Source organism: Porites lutea, chromosome 3, assembly GCF_958299795.1.
Source record: "Porites lutea chromosome 3, jaPorLute2.1, whole genome shotgun sequence".
Taxonomy (NCBI): Eukaryota; Metazoa; Cnidaria; class Anthozoa; order Scleractinia; family Poritidae; genus Porites; species Porites lutea.
Window position 1 is genome coordinate 15341729 of NC_133203.1, and position 15000 is coordinate 15356728.

Here is a 15000-nt window from a genome sequence, read left to right on the forward strand (position 1 = left end):
TGCATTCGTAACACCCATCTTTCAATGCGTGCGCAGGGTTTTGACCATGGGCCGTAAATAACTTCCAGCGGCTTGTGATCCGTAACAAGATCAAATGGCACACCATACACATAGGGATGGAACTTTTCGCAGGCCCATACGAGTGCCAGGGCCTCTTTCTCTGTCTGCGAATATCTTCTCTCGGTGTCTGTCAGACTACGACTTGCATAGCAGATGACTCTCGGTCCATTCTTCTGCTTTTGGGTCAGTACCGCTCCCAGTCCAACAGGGCTGGCATCAGCAATCACTTGGGTTGGGGCATCTTTGTCGAAGTACCCCAAAGTCTCAGCACAGGTCAATCGCTCTTTTAGCTCCTGAAACGCCTTCTTCTGTTCACCTCCAAACACGAAAGGGGTCCCTGACTTTGTCAGGCGACGTAAGGGTTCAGATACCGTTGCCAGGTCGGGTATGAAGCGGCCACAGTAGTTTACAAGCCCAAGAAAACTTCGGGTTTCTGATACCGTTCGAGGTTCTCGTGCCTCTTTCACGGCTTTCACCTTTTCTTCTGTGCAACTGATCCCGTTCCCGGACAATACCATGCCAAAGAATGTGAGTTTATCCATGCTAAACTGGCACTTTTCTGCATTGAGGGTCAGTCCACGTTCCTTTAATCTCACAATTACTTTCTCCAACCGCAAATCGTGCTCTTTCTGGTCTCTACCATGTATGATGATGTCATCTGAAATGTTCTCTTGCCCTTCTATACCCGCAAGTGCCGTCTGGATCTCGTACTGGTACTGTTCAGAAGCAGAGTTAACACCAAACAATAGTCTCTTGTATCTGAACAGACCGCAGTGGGTAGCAAACGTAGTAATCTCTCGGGATTCTGGGGAAAGCTCAAGCTGTTGATATCCCCACTTAAGGTCAAGTTTGGAGAATACCTTGCTGCCACTTATGCTCTGAGTAATCTCATCAACAGTAGGGATCGGGTGTCTGGCTCTTCGTATTGCTTTGTTAGCCCTTCGCATGTCAATGCAAAGACGGATGTCACCCCCAGATTTTGGGACAACAACAATTGGGTTAACCCATGGTGTGGGCCCCTGTGCAGGTTCAATAATGTCTAGTTCAATGAGTTCTTTAATCTTTTCTTCCAACTTTGATCTCATGCTGAACGGAGTCCTCCGCATCGGCTGTGCTACTGGCGTCACATTGGGGTCGATGTGGAGCTGTACTGCTCTGTCTTTCAACTTTCCGACGCCGCTGAAAACATTTGGGTACTTCTGTTGCAGGATCCCACCAATGGTCTGTGGGTCTGCAGTTACTGCAGCGATGCCAATCCCTATTTTCAGTACGCCTAGACTAGTTGCAGTGTCCTTCCCCAGAAGGGGGTCTCCTTCACCATTAATCACACAAAATTTGGCACTAGCAGTATTGCTTCCTGCAGAGACTTCACAGGAGAATGTTCCTATCACATCAAGTGGTGTCTGGGATGCGTAGGCATAGAGTTTCCTACTCGAGCGAGCTGATTCGCACTTCACTTTGTTTTTCTTCAACCACTCCCATGTTTCCTTGTCAATGATGTTAGTGCTTGCTCCAGAATCTATGATCATGTTCAGCTTACAACCTCCAACGGTTACTTCAATCTTCTCATTCCTGCCTCCTACCGTAAAAGCATACCCTGGTTCCTCTTCTTCGTTGTGGCAACCAACCATATTTGCGGCACCTCCCTTGGGGTTCCTGTGGCCTTTGGTTTGTTTTTGCTTTTCTTCACCTTTCTGCTTGGTCCTGCACTGCTCTTGAAAATGTCCTTCCAGCCCACATCGATGGCAGAATTTACCTCTTGCTGGACAGTTAGAATCTCGACCGAAATGTCCGGTTCTACCACATCGGTAACAAGTTTTCTCACGGCCGGTTTTGGTACCTCGTGACTGATTTCTCTTGCCATGGCCTGTCTTTGTTCCCTCTATGCGGTTTACACTAGCTGAATTCTCTCCCTTTTCCTCTATGGTCATTGCAGCAAGCTGTGCGTCGACTTTTTCGCAGTTCTGGGCGATTTCAAGCGCTCTAGCTAAAGTGAGGCCTTGACGTTCTTCCAGGAGTTTTCGTTTTATGTACGTGCTGGTGCACTTGCAGAGGATTTCATCACGAATTTGGTTATCTGTATCTTCGCCATAGTCACAATCTTTCGATGCTCGTCGGAGTCTGGTTGCAAACTGTCGGATTGTTTCCCCTGGTGCCTGAATTAGCTGTCTGAAACAGTGTCTAGCATACGTAGTGTCGACTTTGGGAGCGAAGTATGCGTTCAGTGCATCGACCGCTTTCCGGTAATCTTTCACATCTCCCGTGTTCGGCAGGGTAAGGAAAATATCTTGAACATCGGGTCCCGCGAGATGGAGCATTAATGCACGTCTCCTCTGCCTGTTGTTCGCGTTGTCTTCATTTAGAATTAAGCCTTTGCCATCTGCAAATAGTTCGAAAGCTGTCAGCCACCGTTTCCATCGCAAGCCAAGCGTGTTTTGGTCCCCATGACAGTCGAATGTTTTGATATGGTTTCGTTCATTATCGTCCATGTTTCTCGCGAACTGTTCGTCTCGCTGACTTCTTGGGATCTTGTTTTATCCTCGTCGCCAATGTTGTGACCGATCTGGTCGGCAAATAATGGAAGATTACAACGGATTCAACCTTGGACGATGGCTTTATTTCGCCTACACGACTCGTGGCTCCTGATTCCCTAGTCAGGCGTTACAATGTCCTACCGAGAGGGAGTCTGGGTCCTAATACACAACAGCTATCAGGAGTCTTCTGTTATTTATGGCTAGTTTGTTTATTGCGTTTTTGATTGAGAAATACGTCGCTTGTCAAAGTCGGAAATCCGATTTCGGATGGCATCGTTTTCGTTTTCCCCTTGCTTGATGGGTAAGAGGATTGCGAAGTCTGAAGCGATACTGGCTTTACTTGATACCTTTCAGGAGCTGCATCTCGAATGGTAAGCCAGAGAAATTATTGTATTTGATGTTTGTTTTTTGTATCTAATTTAATGAAGTCGAGCGTAGTTTATGAGGGTATTTAGTTTATGCACGTTTGTAAGATTTGAGACAATGATCTGACCGAGTATCAGGTTTGATATAAGCTTACAGAACTATAAAAAGCCTTTAGACAGTTTCTCACGGCAAATAGAAGGAAAACGTTCCAAAGAATATTTAGTTATAATTCTGGCCGGAAAAGAAAGCTTTTCAAGAGCGATTTTCTTGTCTCGAGTTCGTCTTTGAAAAAAGCAAACACTGGGAAGCCGGCTTTAAACATAAACTTAAGCTTGAAGCTTTGAGACTCAGGATTTTTAGGAGCACTTTAATACTTGTCTTCATGAATGAAAATTGTCGTCTCTGTATATGTGTCACCGAATTATATTTCTTTTATCGATTGTTAGTTGTCTCTATTTCTCCACTATTGCATCTGATATCGGTGGCAACCATGTGATCAGTTTAACTGAAAATGAATTTAACAACCACAGTAGTGTTCAAATGATCGAAACCATATCTGTAGTAATTCTTCATTTCAATTCAAACATATAAATACAAAGGACGTACAAGATTTGTTTGAAAACCTCAATCCTCGAAAATCTTGTAGAGACACTGGACTAATGCCTAAATTAATGAAGAAAGTTGCAGAGGGTATCGCACCATCAGTGACGAATCTTTACAACAGATGTATTGAAAATAGTAACTGGCCAGCTATATGGAAAAGGGGAGAACTCACTCCTATTTTCAAGTAAGGAGACAAGCATAATGTAGAAAATTATCGACCTATCACGACGCTATCGATTATTAACAAGGTTTTTGAATCACTGCTTAGCAAACAAATAACCCATTATTTTGACCCCAACTCTATCTCCAAGATTGACAGCATACAGAAAGAATCACAGTTGTGAAACGACAGTAGTAAGACTTGCAGAGGACTGGAAACATGCTATCGACAGAAAAGCACTAGTTATTCACTAAGAAACAGTGATTTTGATATTCCGACTTTTAACACTATTAACTATGAAAATCATTCTCTTAGATATCAAGGACCTCATATATGGTCGAAACTAGATATTAAATTGAAAGGCTCCTCGAATATTGAATCTTTCAAAAAGAACATTAGGAAAAAAGACCTAACGTCACTCTTAAACAACAACATTAGTTGCTGTAACCTTTGCAATTCTTAGAGACTACCTTTTATATACCTATTGTTTTATTATACAATTTATACATGCTACATATTTTAATTGTATATACACTATTGTTATTATTTCTTATTTGTAAATAATTTTTATTTTTGTGTCCCCAATTAGTTGTGAAAACTAAATACATTGACACATTAATAAAGCTTTTACTTTTACTTACTTACTTACTTACTTACTCTCTTGTAATTTTAATCGCTGTGCCGATTGTTTTCAGCCGTTCAGTGAACAGCGCTTGCAGGAGTACTCAAAATGCCGCGCGTTAAACTGTTAAATAAAAAATAAACATAATAAATTCTTTATTATGTTGGGGCGTTACTCTGTTAAGGTTCATTCAAACACTCGCCACAGCTCGCACTACAAAAGTGAGAACCGGATGGCCGTATAGGTGATTTTGGAAATTTTTTTAACAGTTTATGAATATTGAATGAGTGCAATTTGTATTGTGAAATACTGCTTTCTGTCCGAGGTTTGCCGGTATGATAAAAACAGTGCCTCATACTACTGTTTCACCTCAGATGTGATGTATAAATGGTATAAAAGGTTGGTTTACACGCACCCAGATTTGTTGACAAGATTTTGCAAAGTAAACTTGTCGAACGCAAAAAAGTTGGCCGGATTTTTTTTTCAGGCCTAATTAATCTACGGTGAGCAAGAGCCATTATGGCTCTTAAATGTGATCTAAGATGATTACCAGTTTTTGGGTGTACATATGAGGCTATCAACTCGACGTAAGATTTGGTTCACTCCTGGGCTGTTTGCAAATTATTTTTCTCTAAAATCAGGTAGCCTTTCCCTCAAAAGTCACATAAAAGTGCTCTAAAGTTAAATGAATTGTGGAATTCGAATACAAGTTTATTGTTTAATTTAAATTATAAATTTATTAATGGGAGCCTCGCTTTTAGCCCTTGCTAAATCTATATATTACATGTTTGTGTGAGTATATTGTCAATGTTTAATATTCCAAAGATGCGATCAAATTCAAACTATAAATGTACTAGTCATGGAGGTTTGTATAGTACGCATTCGCACGTTTAGAGAGGTATTTCGTCGCGGGGCTGTTTCTCACTATTATATTTTGGTAATTTGCAAATTTATTGATTTTATGTCGCTGTACAGACAAAGTGTGTGGTTTTCTTTTTCTGTTAAACAATTTCCCTCAGCAGAGTTTGGAATATCCAACATATAGCTCCGTATGGCTGATAAGAACCGCCGAAGAGTTGAGCTATCGAGCAGTGTTTTGCTACAAACCTTAGGAAAGTTAAAGTCGCTTCAAGACAGAGATTTCAGTAGTAGTTGTGATTTGTTTATTAGGATCGTTTTGAATTTTAACTTTGAATTCAAGGTGTTGACAGATGCATGATATTTTTTTCAATTTTTTAATCATGTCTGATTTCCACTGCCGTTCGCTTCTTGCTTCTAACTGATCTTTACTTTAATTAGGCAATAATCCACTGACCACCACGCAGGAAGACCGCTTTTCAAGTTGTGAGAGCATCGTTTCTCGGTCCCCGACCTCGTTTAACCCCCCCCCCCCCCCCCCTCCCATCCACCCTTGCAATGACACTTCACAGTGCACGAAGCATTCATTCTGTAATACTCAAATATATAATTTACATATCTGGCTGCTACATTATATTTCGCGCTCAAAAAGTTCATGCAATTCCCATTTTAATTTTAGAGAGAGGAAAAAGAAAGAAAAAGAATGGAGGCAGAACGTAAGATGGTAAGTTAACGGAATGGTGTGAGTTGTAAAAAGGCATGAAGTTCTTCCATGCCATGCTCGGACTTTTTTGCGTCTCTGATATTCCAAGGGTTACCTTATCATCATCATCATCATCATCATCATCATCATCATCATCATCATCATCATCATCATCATCATCATCATCATCATCATCATCACCATCACCAGTATCATCGCCATCAGTATCATCGCTATCATCATCATCAATATCATTATCATCATCGTTATTTCCTATTACTATCTTCTTTACCATGATCTTCATCATCATCACCATCATCATCAGAAATAGATCACAGATGACATCAGTGTTTGGGTAAGAACAAAAAAGTGGCGCAGGACCCATCAGCGAGTGTTTCACTGATGTTCTTTATACATTTTGACTTGGCATGTTCGTTTTATACATGAAAAGAAATGAACGACTACAAACTTGCCTACAGACTTTTGAGGATATGTGCCAGTTTAGGCATTTTCCAATTCACAAACGCTACGATTCGTCTCCTCTTCGTCTTTTTTCTTTATCTTGCTTGTGGACAGTTTCTCTCAAACAGTGATAACAGAAAATGACGGCAACTTGAGGGATCTCGGCTTGAGAATCTATTCGACCGTTCTTCCCCGGTCGCACGCAGCGCATTTTCCTCTGAAACGTCCTTATTTCTCTTCGCCGAAGCTGGTCTTACTACAGTTGGCGATCGAAGTTAAGTAGATCTCTTTGCCTGCACTATTACTTCATCTCGAATTCAAATATTTCTTTACAAAAGCGACATAATAAGCTTACGCTGACATCCGTGAACTTGACGTGTTGACATTTCAGTGACAAGTTAATTGATAAAGGGCGGATCGGCGGCATCAAAGGCATGTTTCCAGGCTCCGCCGCCCTTTTCCTCCCCAGACTACCTCTCGACTCGCTTCGCTCGCCGACTTTTTTTCTCTTAGGAATTCGCGTCGGTAGTAGTTATAAATTTAAGTAACATCTAACTGTCTTTTGAATTAGAAATGATAATATTCATGTTTATAATTCTTTTTGGGGGGAATTTTCTTTCTGAGTACCCCTGCTACCTGCCGGGTCCCGTAGTCTAACTAATTACGCTTCAGATCGAAATATCGAAATATTTGGAGAACATTTTGACGAGTGAGCAGCGAATTGAAATGGCGATAAAAAAGATTGACGAGATTTCTTTCGGTAAAAGACAAATTTCCTAACATAACAAGGTCGCGTGTGTGTTGCACGTTTTCCGCTCTAACTTTTGATCGGCGCATAGAAAAATGCTGAGACTTGGCCGTGAGGTATAATATGACCTAATATAGGCGCATGGGGAAAATAGAGGTAAAAATAGGTCCGCATTGTGTACATGTGTCCAGTGCGAAAGTAACATTAAGCAAAGTACCAAACTTTCTGAAAAAAATCCACTTTTCAGCATAAAACAACCAAATCTGTCTATCTCAAGTAAAATCAGGTGAAAAAGTTGGTAGAAGGCCAATTTTAGGTTTTTTGATTAAGAAATGTGTCATAATGGAATAAATTAGTTTGGTCGGTGCTCTGTTGCTCTTGTTGGAATACCTTCTAATTTAAATTGGTTCCGATTGTTTCTTAGGTCCTTCTATCGAAACAAATTTTGATCGAATATCCTAAAAATCCTCAAACTTAGCGGAAAAGTCATGACGATAATATGCACATGGTCAGGATCCTGACATGGTGCATATAGCTGCACATTCCAAGTATTCCTAAATGGTTACACATTCCAAACATATTTCTGCAAACGCTTTGATGCCCCTCCCCCTCCCCCCACACACACCCTCCCTCATTTGAGGGGTAAAATTATGTCTAGCCTTAAAGGATTAATATGGCTCTTACGTCATAAGTTGAGATTATATGAAGTATTTAGACGAATTTTCTACACTCTCACATAGTGTCTACGCACTAGACACTGAAGAACTTGTTTTTGTCACGTTTCTCATTGTTTTTTCGGCGATTTTTGGATTTCGGCCGATCAGAACGCTTGATTTAATTGAAATTAATGATTAAAAATTGCTTGCCTACCTCTTACACGGTCCCGATCGGACCATAAATTGGGCCAACCTTCAGCTTGGCCGAGCGCAACCTGGAGTTTAGTTTTGGAACATTTAAGATGGCGGATCAATGTGAAGTGAAGTGGTAATTCCAAGCCTTTCTGGAATTATATTAAAAGCAAACGTAACGGTACGAATACTCTGGTATCTTTAAAGGTGACAAAGAACTGATTGACGATGAGAGTATTGCTAGTAGTTTTAATTCCTATTTTTCATCTGTTTTAACCTCTGAGGACTTCACCAACTTGCCTTCTTTAGAGCCTTTAGTTTGTGAGAAACTTAATTATATTTCCTGTACTACTGAGGAAATTTTAAAGCATCTTAAGTCTCTTAAAACGAACAAGTCCCCGGGTCCAGATAGAATTTCACCAGTAATTTTAAAATCATGTGCGTTCGAATTGGCGCCCTCGATCTCATTTCTGGTCAACAAATCTTTCCTGCTGGGCCATTTGCCCGAAGATTGGAGATCAGCTGACATTGTCCCACTTCATAAGAAAGGTTCTAAACACTTGAGGGAGAATTATCGTCCAATTTCGCTTACATCCATGATATGCAAAATCAGCGAAAAAATTGTACGCGATAGGTTAACGTCATTTTGGAAAGACCAAAACGTGATAAACAAAAACCAATTTGGTTTTTTGCAGGGTAGGTCTACTGTGACCCAATTACTCTCTACTTTTCGTGACTTCGCCAGATCTAGGAATTCATCTGTAGCAACAGATGTTGTATTTCTTGATCTCGCAAAGGCTTTTGATAGTGTTCCTCATGAGCGTCTACTCATAAAGTTATATAGCCTCGGTATTGAGAGCAAACTTCTTAACTGGTTGAGGCATTTCCTCACGTGTAGAAAGCAACGAGTTGTTGTAAGAGGGACTTTTTCTGATTGGGCACCTGTGATGTCTGGTACGCCACAGGGAACTATTCTTGGTCCAATTTTATTCCTATCATATATAAATGATATCGTTGATAGTGTCTCTTCAAAAATTAAATTATTTGCGGATGACACAAAGATTTACAGAGAGCTTCGCAACCCTAGTCTCGATGAACAATACCTTCAAACTGATTTGAATAATCTTGGTAAATGGGCGAAAAAATGGCAACTTCGTTTCAATGAGGAAAAGTGTGAAGCAATGCGAATAACGCATTCTCGTGACAAATCGACTACGAATTACAAACTAGGTACGGCCTTAAAAGATGTCAAGAGCTTTAAAGATCTTGGAATTATTATATCAAAAGATCTTACTTGGAGTGAACATATTAGTACAATGGTCAATAAGGCAAACCAAGTCCTAGGGCTAATAAGACGGTCTGTTGGAACAGCTAATACAACAACTTTTTCATTGCTTTACAAAACATTGGTCAGACCACTTCTATAGTATGCTGCTCCAGTCTGGAACCCATATCTTGTCAAAGATATTCATGCTATAGAGAGCGTGCAAAGACGCGCGTCAAGATTAGCAAAAAAGAGGTGATATGTCTTATGAAGAGCGTTGTGACACGTTACATTGGCCATCTTTGTCCAGTCGTAGAACATATTCCTCTCTTGTTGAATGTTATAAGATCGTGTTTGGCTTATCACACTTGCATTTTGAGGAATTCTTTCAATTCGCAAAAGTCAAATCCACTAGGGCAAATCACTCGTATAAGCTTTATTGTAAATTATCTAGAATCAACTGTTTTAAATATTCTTTTTGTAACAATGTAATTAGTTATTGGAACAATTTACCTAGTAATGTTGTTGAAGCCGGTACCCTTGAACTTTTTAAATGTAAACTCTTGAAAATCCTTTTTAAAGTTGTAATTTTTATTGTTTGTTTGTTGTTTTTAGGAGAGTTTTATTCATAGGGTTAACCTCTAGACTCTTCCTTTCAAATTTATGTAGTTATATATGAGTTTGAGTAAACATGTATGTTAAGCTACAGACGGTGAACTATTATTGCCGTTTGGAAAGATGCACCGAAGCGAGAGAAATCAAAATTTCAGCGGGGAATTTGGAACGCACATACCCTACACGATTAAGGCAAGATATTCCACGAACTGAACAAGATGGCTGAGTCAGTTGTGAAAGGGAATTTTGTCGAGCTTCGCGCTAAGCGACCCAATAATAGGATCGGAGAGCTTAATATCCTATGCTTCAAGGAAGCATGATCCACGCAACTGACCAGAATTATTCGCTGTCTTAGTCCAAAAATGAGCAAAGTACTTCCGTGGATGGTTTGCTTCGACCTTCCCATGCCTCATGAGGGCTTTGATATCTTGGACAAAGAGATTCTTGGTCTGACAATTGTGAACTCTGAGAAGAAGGGAACAATGAACTACAATGCTAAAGAGGAGATTTTAAAAGCAAAATTTTTTATGGATACTGGAATTCGTCATTGAATAGAGGATGCAAGGTGGAATCAGAGAGTAACAGGTATTTCCCTAATAGTAAAAATACCTCGCTGACAAAAACCTGTCAACTTGGACGATAACAAAAAAAGATAGAATGCCTACATGGATCATCGCAAGTATACCTTATTTTCCTCTCAGGACGTATGTCAGTAGAAAACTTCCCTATTTATTATTTCCGCAATTGGCCTTATCCCAAATATTGCTTGGCAGCCTTCTACTTCTTTTCACACTTGAATTAATTAATTTTAGCAAATTTTGCTATTTCTCCAATTTTTTGCAAGTTGTTAACCTCAGACGTGATGCATAAAAAGTATATTTAGAAGGTTGCTTTACACGCCACGAGATTTGACGCCATGATTTACTTGTGAAGTAAGCTTATCAAACACAAAAAATCCGGCGTGATTTCTTATTTTGGACTCCCTTTCGGCCAGAGGAATGCAACATGTAAATTTTTTGGCTGCCATCGAGGACTATCGTGTGTTGCATAAGGGATGGACCATTACAAAAGTAATAGGGGGTGGGGATTTTAAGAGATGCCATATATAGTTAGGAATTTTTGTTGTTTGTAGTTTTAGTTATTTGGAAATAGTTGATTTACTATTTACTGTTTAAGACTCCAAATAAAAAACATGTATGTATGTACGTTCATGCCCCCACAGAAACAGATATGTACTTCAGAACTCTAGAGTAACGTAACTAAGACGCAATCCTTCTGTTACCTAGATACAATTTCTTAACGCATCCCCATAACAACCACCCAAATTTTACTGCCAGCTTTTAATCTTAACGGTCAGTAGTCGTTGAAGTTGTCCGATGAGAGTGGTCCTACAATTTCGGACCAAACGAAACAGCACTGTTGCAATAAACGATCGATGATTACTCCTGAAGCTTCTGAATAGTCAATGCTCTTCAATTAAATGAATTGAACGCTCTACGAAATACATTCTACCCAGAATACAAGTATGTATGTATGTATGTATGCAAGATGATTTTTGGACGTGTAAGGTTAAAATCTTTTTTTTTCCTCCTTAGGCATATATTTTATTTGGCCAAAATCCTTAGGAAAAATTTATTTTTTTATTAATAATTTCCTGGTGAAAAACCTTAACCCTGACCCTAACTCTTTTTTTTCTCTTTTTCTCCACCCACCATACCCCCTCCATCCCCCACCCCCCCTCTGGGTGACAGAGGTTTGTCCTGAATGTTTTCCATGCATGTGCTAATAACTATCCGTGTACTGATCACAATAAAGTGTTTGAAATATGGTTTGCAGTATGCAGAATACGCACTACCAAACAGGTAACAGGCAACTGAGTTCTAAATTACCCTTATGATGGAAATTATCATAAACAAAGTAGTAATTTTTTTCCCTAAGTTAAAATTCACCAAGAACGAACATCGTTGTATTTTGGTGCCGATTCGACTACCGAACTTAATCAAACTGAGTCCATGGATTTGGTTCTTTTGAGTTTCACTGGAAGTTCGCTTGATTCTCTTTGATTCTTTATGCCCGGTCTGGCAGTAGAGAAGTCAGCGAAAACGAGAAAGATAAAAAGGAGACAGAAACCTAGCACGCCAAACGAGCGAGACTCTCAATCACTTTAAAATGCGTCATAACCGAAAAGGCGAATATAGTGCACAATGATGAGGAAGTCATACATCACAGAAATTCACCATTTTTTGGCTGCCTTTGTTAAAAGCTGAATTAACAACCCTAATGCATTGCATGGTTTACTCGCTGTATCATCAAGTAAAAGAAATAGTGAAATCTACCATTTTGTGCCTGCCTGCGTAACAGGCGCCGGTCTCTTTACAGGAAGGGCCTGCGCGCGCGATTGAAGAAAAGGAGAAGAGGCGTGTCACCTCTTCCCTTAGCGTGAGTCGCGCGCTGTACAGATGAAAATTAAATTGCTAAATCTATGTATATTCTTCTCGGAATTGTTAAAATGTTTTGTTTATAGTCCACCGTGACATTTATCTCTACGATTTGACAAATAGATTTATTTGGTAATATATTGGTACTTTTTACTTCTGGTATATGACCCATTGTCAACATCGCTTTACCGACACTGGTCACCTGCACACTGTCTATTTTCCTTAGCGCAACCAAGTAATAATTGTGGACAATGTACTCAGCTAAAGTACTGAAGACCTTTAACCAAGTAGCCACAGAATTGTTCCCAAAATCGGCAAAGTAAAGAATCGAAACAAGAATTCTGTTGCGGAAAGAACTCCTTCGATAGGATCCCTAGGTGGGCCAGTCTCCCCTTATGTACTCTTCGTTGCAACCACGCCCCTGCACTCACGTATTCATAACGGCGCGGGGTTGCATCTACCCCACCCCCTGGTTAAACCGCGTGTCACTGGCTTAACGACTTGTACATACCTTGAACGTTTACTTTCGCGGATCGTATTCTTAGTTCCTTTGCCACAGTCTTAGTCATTTTCGGAAAATTTTGCTGGAACGTGTTTATTGTATATTTTCTCATTGTATTTTTTGCCACTCACCTAGACCGGCTTGAAACTCCACCTTGCTCTTTCACAAAATTAAATTCCCTCATCGAACAGAGATGGTAAATACCGCATTCTGCATACCAGTTTACACGGTTCCCTCAAAAGTTCTCGGTGTTGGAACATTTTCAAACTCTGCTTATAATCGTTCTCTTCTTTCCCTTGAAATACATAAACATATAAACGTTTGTTAATTGAGGTATTCCAAATGCCACAAGTGCAAGGCAATGACGGAGCTGAGTTTCTGGAGTAGATTGGAAGAACTTATTAAATATTTCGTAGAATAATTATTCAAGAATCGATGTTCATTCAACCGAAGAACGTACTGCTGGAATTGATGTCTATTCGACCGAAGAAAACAACGTCGCAATAAAGAGAATACCGTAGCTGTCAGCAACGAAACGTCAAGCTACACTCCGACAAGCAAGCCTCAAAAATCAAAAGTCAGAGTTGGTCATCTGAGCGTGCGATCTATGAAGACCAGGAATCATCTAGTTCAGCTAAGATCGCTATTTGAAGAAAATGAACTTGATGTCTTAGCGGTTTCTGAATCCTGGCTTAATTCTTCAGTGAAGAACGTCGAGGTAGAGATCCAAGGCTACAAAATTTCCAGATTGGTGGCGGTGTATGTATATGCAAACGTGCTTTCTTTCAAACGAAGGTGTTAAAAGACCTGCAAGTACAACACATGAAAAAATTTGTTCTTGGTGATTTAAATTGTGATCTGTTAAAGAGCTGCTGTGAAGGAAACACCCTGAAGGATTTGTGTGACACCTTGAACCTTAATCAGCTTGTAACTTCACCAACCAGAGTTACGCTGCAATCACCGTTTTTAATTGATGTTGTTTTAGCAACAAAAATTAAACACCAGTGTTGTCAAGGAAACTAGAGTAGTTGAGTGCCACGTAAGTGATCATTATCTTACTTAAATTGTACTAAACCTTAAACTACCTAAACCACCCCCATCACTAGGAGTTTTCAACAGTACGATGCGATCAAGTTCTTAGACAATCTAGAACGACTGCCATGGATGGAAAATTCACTAATTGGTGACGTCAGCGATAGAGTTTACCAAATTTTAATCAGAACTTCCTCTGTATGCTAAATAAACACGCTGCGGTTAAAAAGGTTAATATAAAACATCGCCAATGTTCTTTTGTGGATGAACTACTGAAACAGCATATGAGTCACAGAGATCAGTTGCTTAAGATTGCTCGAGAGACCAATTCGCCTCAGGATTGGCAAATCTATCGTGCAAAGCGCAATGATCTAGTAAGATTCGTCTACGTGAAGCCGAGAGAAAACATGTCAAATAAGAACTACTCTCCTGCCAGAAGAATCAGGGGCGGATCCAGGATTTTTTTTAGGAGGGGGTGCACTCGTCTCTTGCTCTACTTCAACACCAATAAACCACATAGTTTCTTTTTTTTTTGGCAGAATACCAGTTGTATTAGAAAACCGCAGGTGATCTCCGGGGAAGGGGGGGTGCGCACCCCCTGCACCCTCCCCCTAGATCCGCCCCTGAGAATAGTTCTAAATGGAAGGTAATCAGAAACTGTATTCCTCGATAGGACTCAACACAACTAGAGTATTCGAGAGATATAAAGGTCATTGTAGAAGAATTTACTTCTGTGGATGCTAGAGCGGCTGAAGCATTTGCGTCCCTGGCCGTGTTACATGATCTCCCATCAATTGTTTCACTTGTGCTCATTGATCAACATACACTTGAATTCGAGAAATTTCATTTTCAAGCAGTTCTTGAGGGCGAAATCCAAAGGATCGTTATGTTCTTTCAATCCAACAAGGTTCCTGGTCACGACAAAGTTCCAATGTCTGTTATTAAGGATGCTTTACCATGAATTTTACCAGCACTAACTGACATTGTGAACCATTCTTTGTTATTTTCAGTATTTCCCGCTTCCTGGAAAATATCACAGGTTGTTCCACTCCCAAAGGATGGCGACCACGAGTTAGCAAATAACAATCGCCCTGTTTCTTTACTTCCAGCTATGTCAAAACGGGCCGCTTTAGATCAATTCATTGCATATATGAAAAGCATGCAACCAACGTTTAACTGAACATC

At 40.1% G+C, this 15000-nt stretch overlaps 1 pseudogene; it reads left to right on the forward strand.

Annotated features, from left to right (window-relative positions):
* LOC140931628 (guanylate-binding protein 6-like) overlaps nucleotides 1-15000 on the forward strand; it is an 82514-nt pseudogene that overhangs the window by 8397 nt on the left and 59117 nt on the right.